We start from the raw sequence: 15,011 nt of genomic DNA on the forward strand, positions 1-15,011 counted from the left end.
GGTGCGAAAGTTGATGTATGCGGAATAACTGAAAAGAAATGGAGAGGTGAGAGTGTGAGAGAATGGGAGTATGGATGGCGTATATGTGCAGGAGTAGGTGAGAACGAGAGAGCAAAAGAAGGAGTACGTATAGTTGTGAGTAAAAAATGGAAGAAGAGCATAAGAGAGTATAGATCAGTTGGGTCAAGGATTGTGTGGGTAAGATTGAAAGTTGGAATACAAATGTGGGCGATTGTGTGTGTGTATGTGCCAATGCAAGATCGTGCAAGCAGAGTGAGAGAAGAGTTCTGGACAAATGTGGAAGAAAAGTTTGGAAGGAATGAGAGAGTGTTTTTGATCAGTGATATGAATGGTAAAGTAGGGAATGAGAAGGTGGATGGAATTGTTGGTGAGTGGGGTGTGCCTGCTGAGATAGATGAGAATGGAAGTGCGTTAGTGGACATTTGTACTGGGAGGGGGTTGGTGATAGCCAATACCCTCTTCAGGCACTAGATGATCCACAGGTATACATGGCGAGTGATGAGAAGGGTGGGTGGTGAACTGAATGAAAGGAAGGCAATGATTGATTATGTGTGTGTGGATGAAAGGATGCGAAAATGTGTAATGGATGCAAGAGCTTATAGAGGTTGGGGGAGTGGACTTTCTGACCACTACTTGGTGGTGGCCAGAATCAAGGTCCAATTAGGATGGAGAAATAGAAGGGAGGGACAGGAAGAAGGAGTATGTGTAAGGAGAGTGGAAAAGTTACATGAGGATGAGAAAAAGGCAGAGTATAAGAGAGAAGTGGAGGAACGATTGGGCAAATATGAGTTGGAGCAGATGGGGGACGTGCAAGGTGTGTGCAGGATATTTACAGAAGTAATATGTGCAGCATGTGATGTGGTATGTGGGATGAAGAGAAGACGGAGGGGTGTGCAAGGAACAGCGTGGTGGAATGAAGAAGTGAGACAGGCTGTGGCACAAAAGAAGAAAGCATACAATGAATGGATGAGAAATAGGGGCGTGGAAGAAGTTGAGAGGCGGAAGAGAGAGTTGTATGTAGAAAGAAAGAGAGAGGTGAAAAGATTAGTAAGAGAGAGTAAGAAGAGAGCAGATGAGGAATTTGGAAGGAATTTGAGTGTAAAGTGGAGGGACTGTAAGAAAATGTTCTGGAAAGAGGTGAAAAGAGTAAGACAGGGTGAAAATGAAGTTAGCAGGGAAGTGAAAGATAAAAATGGTAGATTACTAGTGGAGATGGGAGAAAAGTGAACAGATGGAGAGAACACTTTAAGGAATTGTTGAACATAGAGGATGGAAGTAATGCTAGTATAAGTGGCTGGGGAATGGCTGGGAGGATGAGGGAGGTGAGAAGACAGGAAGAAATCAGTAGGATAGAAGTTGTGGAAGCAATGAAGAAAGTTAGATTGGGGAAAGCCCCAGGAATTGATGGAGTGTGTGGTGAAATGCTGAAGTATGGGGGAGAGGTAGTAGTAGAATGGATGTGGAAAATGTGCCGATTGGCCTGGGAGGAAGGTAGAGTCCCGCAGGATTGGAAGTCTGGTATAATTATTCCTTTGTACAAAGGAAAAGGGGGAAAAAGAAGTGTGTGGTAATCATAGGGGCATCTGTCTTCTTAGTATAATAGGAAAAGTGTATGGTAGGATACTTATTGACAGAGTTAGAGAAAGAACAGAGGAATTAGTTGGAGAAGAACAGGGGGGCTTTAGGAAGGGAAGAGGTTGAGTAGATCAGATATTCATTCTTAGATCTTTAGTGGAAAAGTTTCTAGAGAAGGGAAAGAAGTTGTATGCGGCTTTCATGGATATGGAGAAAGCATATGACAGGGTGGATAGACATGGATTGTGGAAAGTATTAAGAATATATGGGGTAGATGGGAAGTTGTTGAATGCTGTGAAGAGTATGTATGATGGTGCTAAGGCTGCAGTGCGTGTGGATGGTGAACTGAGTGAATTTTTCTCTTTGAAGGTTGGGTTGAAACAGGGATGTGTCATGTCTCCATGGTTATTCAATGGATGAGGTAATAAAAGAGGTACAAGGTAGGGTAGTGCATGTTGGAGTGGCCCTGGTGAGAGAGGGTAGTGTTTAGAAACTCCCTGTACTGTTGTTTGCAGATGATACTGTGTTGTTTGAGTGAAGACAAAGGGGAGCTGCAAGGTTTGATGGATGAGTTTGGGATAGTGTGTTAGAAACGGAATCTAAAGGTGAATGTAGGGAAGAGTAAAGTGATGGTCTTTGAGAGAGGTGAAGTCAGTTAATGTACAGCGAGGTTGGATGGTGAGGAATTTGCAAATGTGAGTACATTTAAGTACTTGGGTAGTGTGATGAGTAAGGATGGAGGTTTGGAGGGTGAAGTGCTTGGAAGGGTACAGCAGGGAAGAAAAGTTGCTGGTTCCTTGAAAGCAATAATAAGAAGCAGGGAAGTGAGCATGGACGTGAAAAAGTTACTACATGACAGTATTGTGATACCAACTCTAACGTATGGAAGTGAAGTTTGGACGTTGCTGGAAGGACACAAGTCAAGAGTGAGAGCAGTGGACATGAGTTATTTAAGAGGAGCCTGTGGAGTCACATGGAGAGACAGGCTGACAAATGAGAAAATAAAGGAGCATTATGGTGTGGATGTGGATGTGATAGGAAGTGTTATGAGGAACACACTGAGGTGGTTTGGCCATATGGAGAGGATGGAGGGTGAGAGACTGACGAAGAGAGTGTATGTGAGTGAGGTTGAGGGTGGGAAGAGGGAGGGGGAGGCCGACGATGAGATGGAGAGATTGGGTGGAGAGGTATATGAGAGAGGTAGGGGTTGAGTTAGGAGCGGAGCAGTGAAATGGCGGGGGAGAGGGCGACGTGGAGGCGATTTGTTTGTGGCCACCCCAAACGGGATTGAGGCGTCTGGCAATAGATAGATAGATGAGCTATGACCTTCTGACCACCTCATTAAATTTTGGGCCAAACTGGGCCCAGGTCCAGGCTGTAAACCCCAAAAATGTAAACTAAAAATGTAATCGAAAATCGTTTCTTCGCCGTAATTCCATTAAAATTCGTCATACCGACATTAAACCATAACCTGAAGGTGCATCTTTCAAATCTGCATCCTATAATGAGCCTCATTACATCGAGGGGGTCGCCCAACACTTAACGGTAGGGGAGGTCAGTGTAAGGTGGGTAAGGCCTAAAATTTCAAATAGGCATTTAATCGTCCATTTGCACTCAATTTACTCCAAATTTCATATGTGACATCTTTGACTTGATATCCTGTTTTGTTTACACGTCAGCATTAAAATGACTGCCGGGGACGGGTTTGCTGTTCATTGGCACCCTTCTTGTTTCAGTCTTTGTTCTTGTTTCTCCATTTGGATTTGTCCAGGTCTATTTTCTCCCACTTCTTTCGCTGAAGACTGGGTTCCTTATTCTTATGTTATATATTTCGGCAAAAGTTGCCGCCATTTCATGTTTCGAAATTTCCTCTCCATGCTGCTCCATTTCTCGGTCTGTCGAGGTTTGCATTGAAGGCTCCTATGAGAATAGTATATCTAGTTTTTCTCTTCTTTCATAATCTGGGAGATGTCTTAGAATGTCTATATATGTCTTCTATGTTTTGACAAGTGGATATATACAGTATACTAGTGTTATTTTCAAGGTGTATCTTTAGCCTATTTTGATTACACTCCATGCTAGTCTGTCAAATAAACAAGAGTTTTAAAAAGTTGTCAGCAAGATATCAGATAATTAGAAATCCTGCACCAATAACTCCATCACTCTGCATTCTTGTGTACTGAAATAGGTTCCTTCTGTCTTGAAACTGAATATATATATATATATATATATATATATATATATATATATATATATATATATATATATATGAGCCTCTGTGGTACAGTGGTAGAGTGTGCGTTTCGTGTCTTGAAACTGAATATATATATATATATATATATATATATATATATATATATATATATATATATATATATATATATATGTGTGTGTGTGTGTGTGTGTGTGTGTGTGCCTCTGTGGAACAGTGGTAGAGTGTGCTTTTCGTACACGGGTGGACCAGGGTTCGCGCCCCGCCAGGGTAATAAACTTTGGGAGTGTTCATCGGCCACATACTGCATTTGCGGACACCAGGGGTGCTGTGGTTGAACCAGTGTCTCTTACTGTAAAGTATGATTGCACCCAGTCGGCTTGCACGGGCCCATTACACTTGGTTCACAGACAACACATCCAAAGCCACTCCAACACTACAATTACACTTACAAGCACTTCTCACCCTACATACAATCTCTACTAGACAGCCTAAGTCACTTGGTAGAGATACATTGGCTGTATCGTCCCGACTTCAGTCGGGATAGGCCGGTCCTGCAGTGGATACTCAAACGGCTGATGATGATGATGATATATATATATCGGAGCCTCTGTGGTACAGTGGTAAAGTGTGCTTTTTTGTACACTGACGAACGAAGGTTCGTGCTCCACCAGGGTAATAAACTTTGGGAGCGTTCTTTATGACACGTACTGTTTTCGCGGACACTAGGGGTGCTGTGGTTGAACCAGTGTCGCATACTGTAAAAGTATGTTTGCACCCAGTCGGCTTGCACGGGCCGATTACACTTGGTTCACTGACTACACACACATTCAAAGCCACTCCAACACAACAATTACACTTACAAGCACTTCTAACCCTACATACAGTCTCTACCAGACAGCCTAAGCCACTTGGGAGAGATACAGTGGCTGTATCATCCCCTCTTCAGTCGGGATAGGCCGGTCCTGCAGTGGACACTCAAACGGCTGATGAGATGAGATGAGAGATCTATATCGTCATCATCATCAGCCATTTGAGTGTCCACTACAGGACCGGCCTATCCCAATCGAAGTGGGAACGATACAGCCTATGTAACAAGGGCGGCACCTGATCTTATATCAAATCCCAGTATGCTGTTGACACTATTTTAAACTTCCCTTCATCCAGTTTTGATTACTCATTATATAAACTAAACTGTCAAAATAATACCAAATATATTTGTGTAGTTTATCGCTCCCCCAATGCTTCTTCGGAACCCCGTGTATTTGATTCCATATCCACTCAGTTGAATAACCTTAACCTTGCCCTTAACACCGAAATTACCATTTTGGGTGATTTTAACATATATAATGTTGAATGGTTATTGCATTCTGCCAGGACTGACGACGCTGGTCTAGAGTGCGAGCTGTTTGCAGAATCACCCAGCTGGTAAAGCAACCAACCAGAATACCTGATAATCCTGACTTTAATGTCCATCTCTTGGATTTATTCTTGACATATAATCCAGATCAATACAGGATAGAGGTACTGTCACCACTTGGATTCTCTGACCACAATCTCATCAAAGCCTCAGTTATCCCACACCTCCCCGTTCTGAACTTGTCAGGGTGACCCGATGGCACTTTGATAGGGCAAACTGGGATGGATTTAGAAATTATCTTGCTGACATGCTATGGCAGTCTTTCTTCTCTAGTGTTCCCAATTCTACCAAGTCCCACATTTGTGACTTAATACTAGCTGGTATGGATTTATTCATACCAAGTCAACAGTTCACTAAAAGATCGAACTCTCCAAAATGGCTTGATGGCAACTGTGCCAGAGGAACAGCCCAAAAGTCATTAGCATATAACTCTTAAAATAAAAAACATCTGAATCACTCTCCCAATTTAAAATTACTAGAAATCATGCAAAAGCTGTATTAAATCTAGCTAAATCAAACTTTCTTCAAAAGCAAGTATCAAAACTACTTAACAAACCTAATGACAATAGAATATTCTGGTCAACTCTTAATTCTTTCATTAATGACTTTAACAAGTCATCTTCCATTCCCCCACTAAAATCATCAGATGGCAACATTACAAATGACCCGCGTGGGAAAGCGATTTTTTTTGCCAGTACATTTGCCAGAAACTCTGCCATAGACGATACCAGCCAGAATGTCCCAGTACTAGAACTTGACTCCCCTGAAATTGCCCCACTTAAAATACGGACAAGATACGTAGAATCCATCCTAAACAATTTACCTACCAACAAAGCTCCAGGCCCAGATGGAATTCCACCAATTGTTTTGAAAAAGTGTTCCCCTGAACTTGCCTCTGTTCTAGCTAAATTATTTAGACTATCCATGCGTACTTTTTTATTCCCAAATTCGTGGAAGGAAGCCAATATCCACCCAATTCTGGAGAAAGGAAGTTCCTCTGACCCTTCTGATTACAGACCAATAGCTGTCACATCTTCTTTTGGAAAGGTATTTGAAACTTTAATTAATAAGCACATTGTTAAACATCTTGAATCCAACAACTTAATTAGTGACAGACAATATGGTTTTCACCACGAAAGATTCACCATTGACATACTCAGTCTTCTAACTCATACCATCCATCCATCAATTGATGTATATGGAGAAACTCATGCAGTAGCTCTTGATATTTCTAAAGCTTTCGACAGAGTATGGCACCGTTCCCTGTTGTCCAAACTCCCTCGGTATGGACTAACGTCTTTTGTTCCTTTGATTTCTTCATATCTTAGTGACAGGAAAATAAGAGTAAAAGTAGATGATGTATATTCCAATTTCCACTCAATTAACACTGGCGTGTTGCAGGGATCAATTCTGGTGCCAACTCTATTCCTGGTTCATATTAATGATCTCTTATCTGTCACCCACAATTCCATTGACTCATATGTAGATGACTGAACACTACATAGTTCATTCACACTCAGACATCCATTTACAAAGTCTAATGTCTCTGCCTCTCAACTCTGTACAGCCATCTCCATAAATCAAGATCTATCTACGATCAGTGAATGGGGACAAAACAACCTTATCTCTTTTAATGCTAATAAAACTAAATATACACAGTTTACTATGAGACAGTAATTGCCAGATTTGTACATTACCTTCAGTGCTACTAATATTCCCATCTCCAAAAATATTGAAATTCTGGGTAGCTCACTTAACAATGCCCTCAGCTGGACCTGTCATGTTAGATCTCTTGCTACAACCGCCTCAAAGAAACTTGGATTATTGTACAGAGTCCGTAACTTCCTCGCTGATGAGCAGTTAGCTATAATTTATAAGTCATGTGCGCTCTCAGCTTGAATATTGCTCACCCTTGTGGAATGGATGTGGAGAAGTTACATTAAAACAACTAGACAAAATTCAGAACAAAGCTTTTAGAATCATTAACAACCCTGCCATTACAAAAAAAACTACCTCCCCTGCAAGTAAGAAGGAAAGTTGTCTCCCTTGCATTATTTTACAGATATTTTTTTGGCAAATGCTCAGACGAAGTTGCGTACATGGTGCCACCTCTCCATGCTTTCCCTCGTGCTACACGGGCATCTGGTAGTGCTCATGACTGGAATGTCACTCAGCCATATTGCAGAACTTCTGCCTATCAGAATTCTTTCATTCCACAAACTGCATCCCTCTGGAACTCGCTTACCCAGAGTTATTTCCCTCCAAAATTCAATGCACAGCTGTTCAAGTTGAACTGTTACAGATATTTTATGAACAGAGGACATCAGTAATCTGGTGTATGGATTTTTTTTTTTTTTATTCATTTGTTTTTCCTTCCTCCGTTCTGTTATAAAAAAAAAATGTATCTCTACCAAGCGGCTTAGGCTGTCTGGTAGAGACTGTATGTAGGGTAAGTGGTTGTAAGTGTAATAGTAGTGCTGGAGTGGCTTTGGATGCGCGTGTAGTCTGTGAACCAAGTGTAACTGACCCGCGCAAGCCGACTGGGTGCAAGCATACTTTATAGTATGCGACACTGGTTCAACCACAGCGCCCCTTTTGTCCGCCAAAGCAGTACGTGGCCGGAAGAAAGCTCCTGAAGTTTATTACCCTGGCGGGGTGCGAACCCTTCTTCTTCAATGTAAGAAAACGCACACTTTGCCACTGTACCATTGAGGCTCATATATAAATATATATATATATATATATATATTTATATATATATATATATAAAATCATCATCATCATCATCAGCCGTTTGAGTATCCACTGCAGGACCGACCTACCCGACCGAAGTCGGGACGATACAGCCAATGTATCTCTACCAAGTGGCTAATGCTGTCTAGTAGAGATTGTATGTCGGGTGAGAAGTGCTTGTAAGTGTAATTGTAGTGTTGGAGTGGCTTTGGATGTGTGTGTAGTCTGTGAACCAAGTGTAATCGGCCCACGCAAGCCAACTGGGTGCAAGCATACTTTACAGTAAGTGACACTGGTTCAATCACAGCACCCCTGGTGTCCGCCAATGCAGTACGTGACCGGGTGAACACTCCCAAAGTTTATTACCCTGGCGGGGCGCGAACCCTGGTCCACCCATGTACGAAACGCACACTCTACCACTGTACCACAGAGGCTCAATATATATATATATATATATATATATATATATATATATATATATATATAGATAGATAGATAGTATATATATATATATATATATATATATATATATATATATATATATATATATATATATATATATATATATATATATATATATATAGTTATATATATATATATATATATATATATATATATATATATATATATATATATATATATATATATATATATATATATATAAATATATAGAGTTATATATTTATATATACAGTATATATATTTGTAGGGGTACCCAGCGTTACCGGGCCAAAATTCGAACATTGTAATCCTATTTGTTGAAGTTCCATCATTCTCTCAACTACAGAAAGACCATGTACCTCTTATGCTTCTGAAGAGGGATTATAGGAGGTCCAGTAACTTTCTGTTTCAGCTTTTGCAGACTGACGCACAGTATTTGTGCGAACTTGTTTAGTATTACTGGTGACCTCAAATGACCTCCGACTGGTGAACTTAAGTGTCCTAAAAGGTGAACCTCATACCACCTAAGTCCAAACTGGAGGCCAAGTGAGACTCCAAGCCTAAAATTGGGTTGCTGGGTCCAGTGATTCAAATGGGTTTTACCAGTGACCTTAAATGACCTCTGACCAGTGACCTCAAATGACCTCAGGTCAGCATCACATAGCTATGTTGGAACTGGAGGTCAAGTGAGTCTTCATGCCAAAATCTGGGCTGCAGGGGTACCCGACATTGCCAGGCAAAAAAAGCACTCAACCGGTGACCTTACATGACCCATATCTGAATTTTGACCTCCCTAAATTCATGCTTGGGTTGCCCTGATCCAGAATATATATATATATATATATATATATATATATATATATATATATATATGTGTGTGTGTGTGTGTGTGTGTGTGCGTGTGTGTGTGTATGTGTGTGTTTGTGTGTGTGTGGGGGGGTTTGCAGCCTCCTGTGCCTGCGTCTTTCAGCTTTATTTTGATTATGTCTGTCTATATTATAGTCAATAGCCTTAGTTCCAGAAGGATGGCGCCTCCATGTTGCGCTGTCCAGCACCAGGATGACCTCTCTCCAGTTGTACAGTCACTCATAAAAGAAACGGACCCCCCCTGGCCAGCGCTGCAGTAACTCATGGCAATCTGAGTCTGGTAACACTGTGGCCGACGTTGGGGGGATTGTTAGGGGGTCAGAGGCGGTGTAGGAGGGTGGGAGGCGGGTCTACATGACTTGCTGCTCAGATCATGTTTCATTTCATGTAATACATAATCGAGCACAAGAGGGGATCATAGTTAAATAAATAACGTTACATTAACATTTGTAATTAACCTGCCGTGTCCCGTCGACGTATGGGTACATTGCAACATTTTGCATTTGCCAGTCCCGACAATGTACTTGTACGTCGTGCAATTGCAAGGTCCCTAATTTGCACAATTTTCAATTTTTGCGCGTGACTTTTCGTACGTATACACGGGACACCTTCCTCTATTCCTCTACAAGATGCCAAGCAGGGACAATGCCTTACACCGCATAACCTCCCCCTCCCCCCAGCAGGTCATTGTCTTGGCAATTCACCTGTTACCAGTGACCTGGCCAATAAAGGCATTCAGGGCCAGAGTGATTCCCCAATCAATGACAAGGTGGAGGACAAAGTTTACATAGCATTAGAGGAAGAAACAGTCAGAAATGATGATCAGGTAATGTGGCAAAAAGGCCAGGTATGATGATGAGTTAGTGAGTGAAACAATGCTTATAATGCCTATATTACTGTTTGAAAACCAATATACTCTCGTACTACATATAAATTCGTACCAAGTAAATAAATAAATACCGTTTATGAGTGGTGTGAAATAGTTACCCTCCCATAGAACTCGTTTTCTTTGGTGCCAGCCTGTTAGAAATCCCAGTCAAGTAAGGAGGTACTGCTACCTGGGTCGAGTATTTTAAACCTCAGGTGAGTAATTTCTCTATGAAATTTCGATGTTTCTCACCAAAAGCGGAGGTTTTAGCCAAAAAAATAATTTTTCAAAAATATCTCGGGATTGGGGGGTGTCGGAGGTGCGAAATAGCTAGGGACGTGACTGGTTAAAGACTGTTGTAACTCCACTTATCTGAGAACAAATTATATATACTCCGATAAGATACGAATGTTAAATCCCTTTGATCCACACCGATACGAGAGTTAAGTGGGCTACTTGTAGGCCTGGTGATAGCTCACTTGAATCTCTTGGCATGCCATAATTGGAAGGTTATTTCATATAGTATATTATATTAATATATATTCACTAAGCAATGCAACATATATAATAGAAACATTAAATACCAGCGATCTAACCAAACTATGTTTAATGTGACTAAACCATTCATATGCATACTCGACCATGGTTTCGGTCAGAGCTGTGAGAGTCGTCAAAGTCGATAAGAAATGCTGAAGTGCCTAGGTCGGCAGTATCTTCTCATCTCATACGTTGCGAGGTAAGGAGGTGTGGAGGTGCTGGAAAACTTCTGCTACACCTGCCCCAATCTGTCTGCCTTAGCTGGACTTATTCAGTGTTTCATGAAAACAGAGAGTAACCCAGCATGCTCTCCCAGACATTTTCACTTACTATCTGCACTACCCTTACATACACAGTGCACATCACTAAACTTTACTGAAAATATTAGGGAGTGAACCGAGGCCACCTCGGACCATAAATTCCCCACCGGTGGCCCTTCCTTTATGGAGACGGCTTCATTTACGGGCACTTTTGTGCTCTTGTCCTTCCTTCTGAGCAATAAATAATAATTATGTTACTCTTAATATGACTTTACACTACCATTTAAGGTCTCAGCTTATTTTGGTGGGCAACATAATGAAATAAATAGGTTTAATGTAATTATTATTACTTTTATTGATATTACTACTTACAGTATTGAAAAATACCATAGTCATGCCGACACCGACTTATGCATCCAAGACCTGGACTAGGAATACAGCACAACAGTCTAGAATACGAGCAATGGATATGGGCTATCTTAGAGGGTCACGTGGCTTGATGAGATGGGATGGGGTGAGGAGTGAGAGTGTCTGTGAGAGATGTGGGTTGAGTGAGGCGGGAATTGGCATTGAGTGTGGGGTGGTGGAGAGGGCGAAGCATAAGAAACCGAGGTGGTTTGGACATGTAGAAAGAACGGGAGATGGGGAGTTTGCAAGGAAGGTGTATGGGAGTGAAGTCGAGGGTCCTGATGCGAGGGGCAGACCACCAGTCAATTGGGTGAACAGGATGGAGGAGTATGTGAGGGAGAGAGGTGTGAAAGGAGTGGGCTTTATCGAGTGAGGAACAGGGAGAGATGGAGACTCTTCTGCTGTGGCCACTCCCTTGGAGGGAGTTCCCGCAGGGAGCGAGGCATCAGAGCTGCAAATAGATGGATAGATACTTAATTATATAACCATTGCTATTTTTCAGAATGAACCAGCCTGGAAGAGTGCACCACCAAAGAGCATAAAGACCTACAGGACGTGCCGACAGACCCGAAGTTATCACAAAACGTGGTGCTATCATACAGTAGGTATGTGAGACGCTGGCAACTCTATAAAAGCCATTGCCCGGGAAACAGAATCAAGTATAAACACCGTGAGAAGGTGGATACGACATTGGAATGAGGAGGGCACCCTTATTACCTGCCCTAGAAGTGGTCGTCTACAAATTTTAGCTCCAGAAGATGATCAACGCATCATAAATGTTTTATTACAAAGGTTTCACACATCAGCTGTTGACGTCACTCAGGAATTAGACCTACAATGCCATCCGGAAACAACGAAGTGGCATGTGAATGTTGCAGCCATTTACTGTTCTGTCCCTGCTAGAAAGGAAGCAGTGTTTGTGGAGCACAGGACTACACGACTTGCATTTGCCAGACGTTATACACGAGAGGCATATGACGCAGAATTTTGGAACAGTGTAATTTGGACGGATGAAAAGTCCTTCTCGACGACTGCTGCCAAGGCTCGTGCATGTTGACGACCACCAAACACAAGATATGCGAAGGAAAACATTCAGGAGCAGTGTACGAGTGGCCGCAGTAGTGTTTCTTTTCACGAATGGATGTGGGCAGGAGAACTTGGGGATCTCACACCCATTGAGGGTAACTTTACTTCGGCGAAATATGTCAACATTCTGAATGGAATGTTACCTTCTATTCGTGTGAGAGGAATTGCAGCTCCAGCCCTTATTAGATTTGTCCATGATAGATCACCAATTCATACGAGCCAAGTGGTAAGGCAATGGTTCATAGAACATCCAGAATTTGAAGTTATAGGATGGCCAAGCAAGGTTTGTGATGTCAGTGTTATAGAGAATGTTTGGGCAATGATTGTCAGGACATGGGATATCCGGGATGCAAGGAACAGAGAAAATATCATAAATCATGCCATGGCAGAATGGGATAATATAAGACGTATTCCAAACTATTGTCAGCATCTAGTAGATTATGTTCCTAGTAGGTTACATGCAATCATATACAAGCTAATGGAGGGTGGGCGAAATATAAGGTGTTTGGACATTAAATAATTAGATAACTGCAGGAGTCTAAAAACATTATGTTACTAATGTTCATAGTATAAAGGAAATCGTATATTGCTGTAAGAGGAAGTAACGTGTTTTTTGTTTGTTGTTTATGTTATGTTTACTATGTTACAAATACTGTATACACCTAACATATGTTAGTCTCTAATTGACGCCGTTCATAATGAACCGCTATGAAAATAATTAATCACGTTATTTATGTTTATAGATAATAGAACACTATATTTTTCTTCTACGATATTTGTATTTTAATGTGTAAATTTGATATAGTCCTAAATAAACTAAAAATGTAAACCTAAATAAACTAAAAATGTAAACCGATATTATTTTCCTCTGTCTACACATTCCTGCTGTATCATACAGACAAATTTCACAATCTTGTGGAATGATAATGCCGTCAGTGTGACTGATATGACTGGGTAAGTTGTAACCATTTAAAATATATACATATATAATCCTCCTTAAAGACAATTTAAAGGTTTTATGTGGATAAGTAGTTGTAATGTTAGGTGGGTAGTAAGGCTGATTTTATCCTACGATATTTTGAGACATGGCAGTCCATGGATTATAAATATCTAATTATACGTACCCCTTGGGTTCGATTTAGTTATGATGAAATGAAACATGATCTGAGCAGTAAGTCGTGTAGACTCGCCTCCCACCCTCCTACACAGCCTCTGACCCCCTAACAATCCCCCCAAACGTCAGCCACAGTGTTACCAGACTCGGACTGCCACGAGTTACTTCAGCTCTGGCCATGGGGGGTCCGTTTCTTTTATGAGTAACTGTACATAACTTTCATATACCTCCCCACACCCATCCCTCCCATCTCATCCTCGGTCCCATATTCCCTCACTCTCCTTTCAATATCTTTCATTGCCTTTCTCCATTTTGCAACATTTCTGTATGCGTGAATAATACTGAAGTGTACTGAAGTCGTTAAGAAGTACACGTAACATGAGGGCTATGGGCCCACACCGAGGTTATCTGTTAAAACACAAAAACCAAAATTACTATGATCTAACCGACGTGTAAGAGGAAAGCATAGAAAACAAGAACGCTGTCCGCCCACCCATCACGCCATCTGGTAAAGAACAGAAGGAAAAAGATAAGCACGCACACACACACACACACACACACACACACACACACACAAATGGATGATAGAGTGAATGTGAATGACATTGTTGTAGAAGAGCAGAAAAGGAACAAATATGCAATATGTAAACTCTAATTTATGAATCTGAAAAAAAGAACTTACACAATCTTAGAACGTTCCCGATTTTAAGCAAATGTTCAGTTGTCGCCAACATACACTGCAAAATGGAAACGGGCAACAGTTAGCCAGGGCTGCCATTTACGGAAATTCGTCTGCTAGCACGGAAAAAACAGAGCATCGATGACGTATACGGATGATTGTGACGTCACACATCCGTTCCACGGAAAATACGGATTTTCTCTTTATTTTGCAAATTTTTCTGATTTATGCGAAGTAAATGCCTATATTGGGGGGTTTTAATGGTGTATACACTTAATACACCCCTTCCTGGATTAAGGCGTTTAGTAATAAATAGATTAACCTTTGTTATGTTACTTGAATGTATAAAATAATATATTAATGGTAATTGATTGCTTAGCATGAGGTATTATTGTTGTTATTTGATTGTTTAAATTTACTAATTTAGCCTAGGTCATATTGTTGCTATGCCATGATTTCGTGTAGGCCCTACACAATAAATCATTTTTGAAGCTCATGGAAATTACCCTATTTATTTAATAAATGATCATATATATAATTGCCAAATAGTATATTATATAGCTTTATGCGATATTGTAAGCAAGGATGCACGAGATTAATGTTTGACTAACTGGAAAAACAAGGACTAATGTGAATAAGATACATAAATGGTAGGCCTTCGTCTGTTTGTCATAGTTACACCCACAGAGTTGAGCCAATTGACAAAGAAAACGATATGACGCCATATATCCTCAACGAGCTGTGAGTGGCCAGGGTCTCTGACCAGTCAGAGTGCACGGAATTTCCTCAC

This window comes from Coenobita brevimanus, chromosome 5 (genome assembly GCF_032717465.1).
Source record: "Coenobita brevimanus isolate Jiangsu-jjx chromosome 5, ASM3271746v2, whole genome shotgun sequence".
In the NCBI taxonomy this organism is placed as follows: domain Eukaryota; kingdom Metazoa; phylum Arthropoda; class Malacostraca; order Decapoda; family Coenobitidae; genus Coenobita; species Coenobita brevimanus.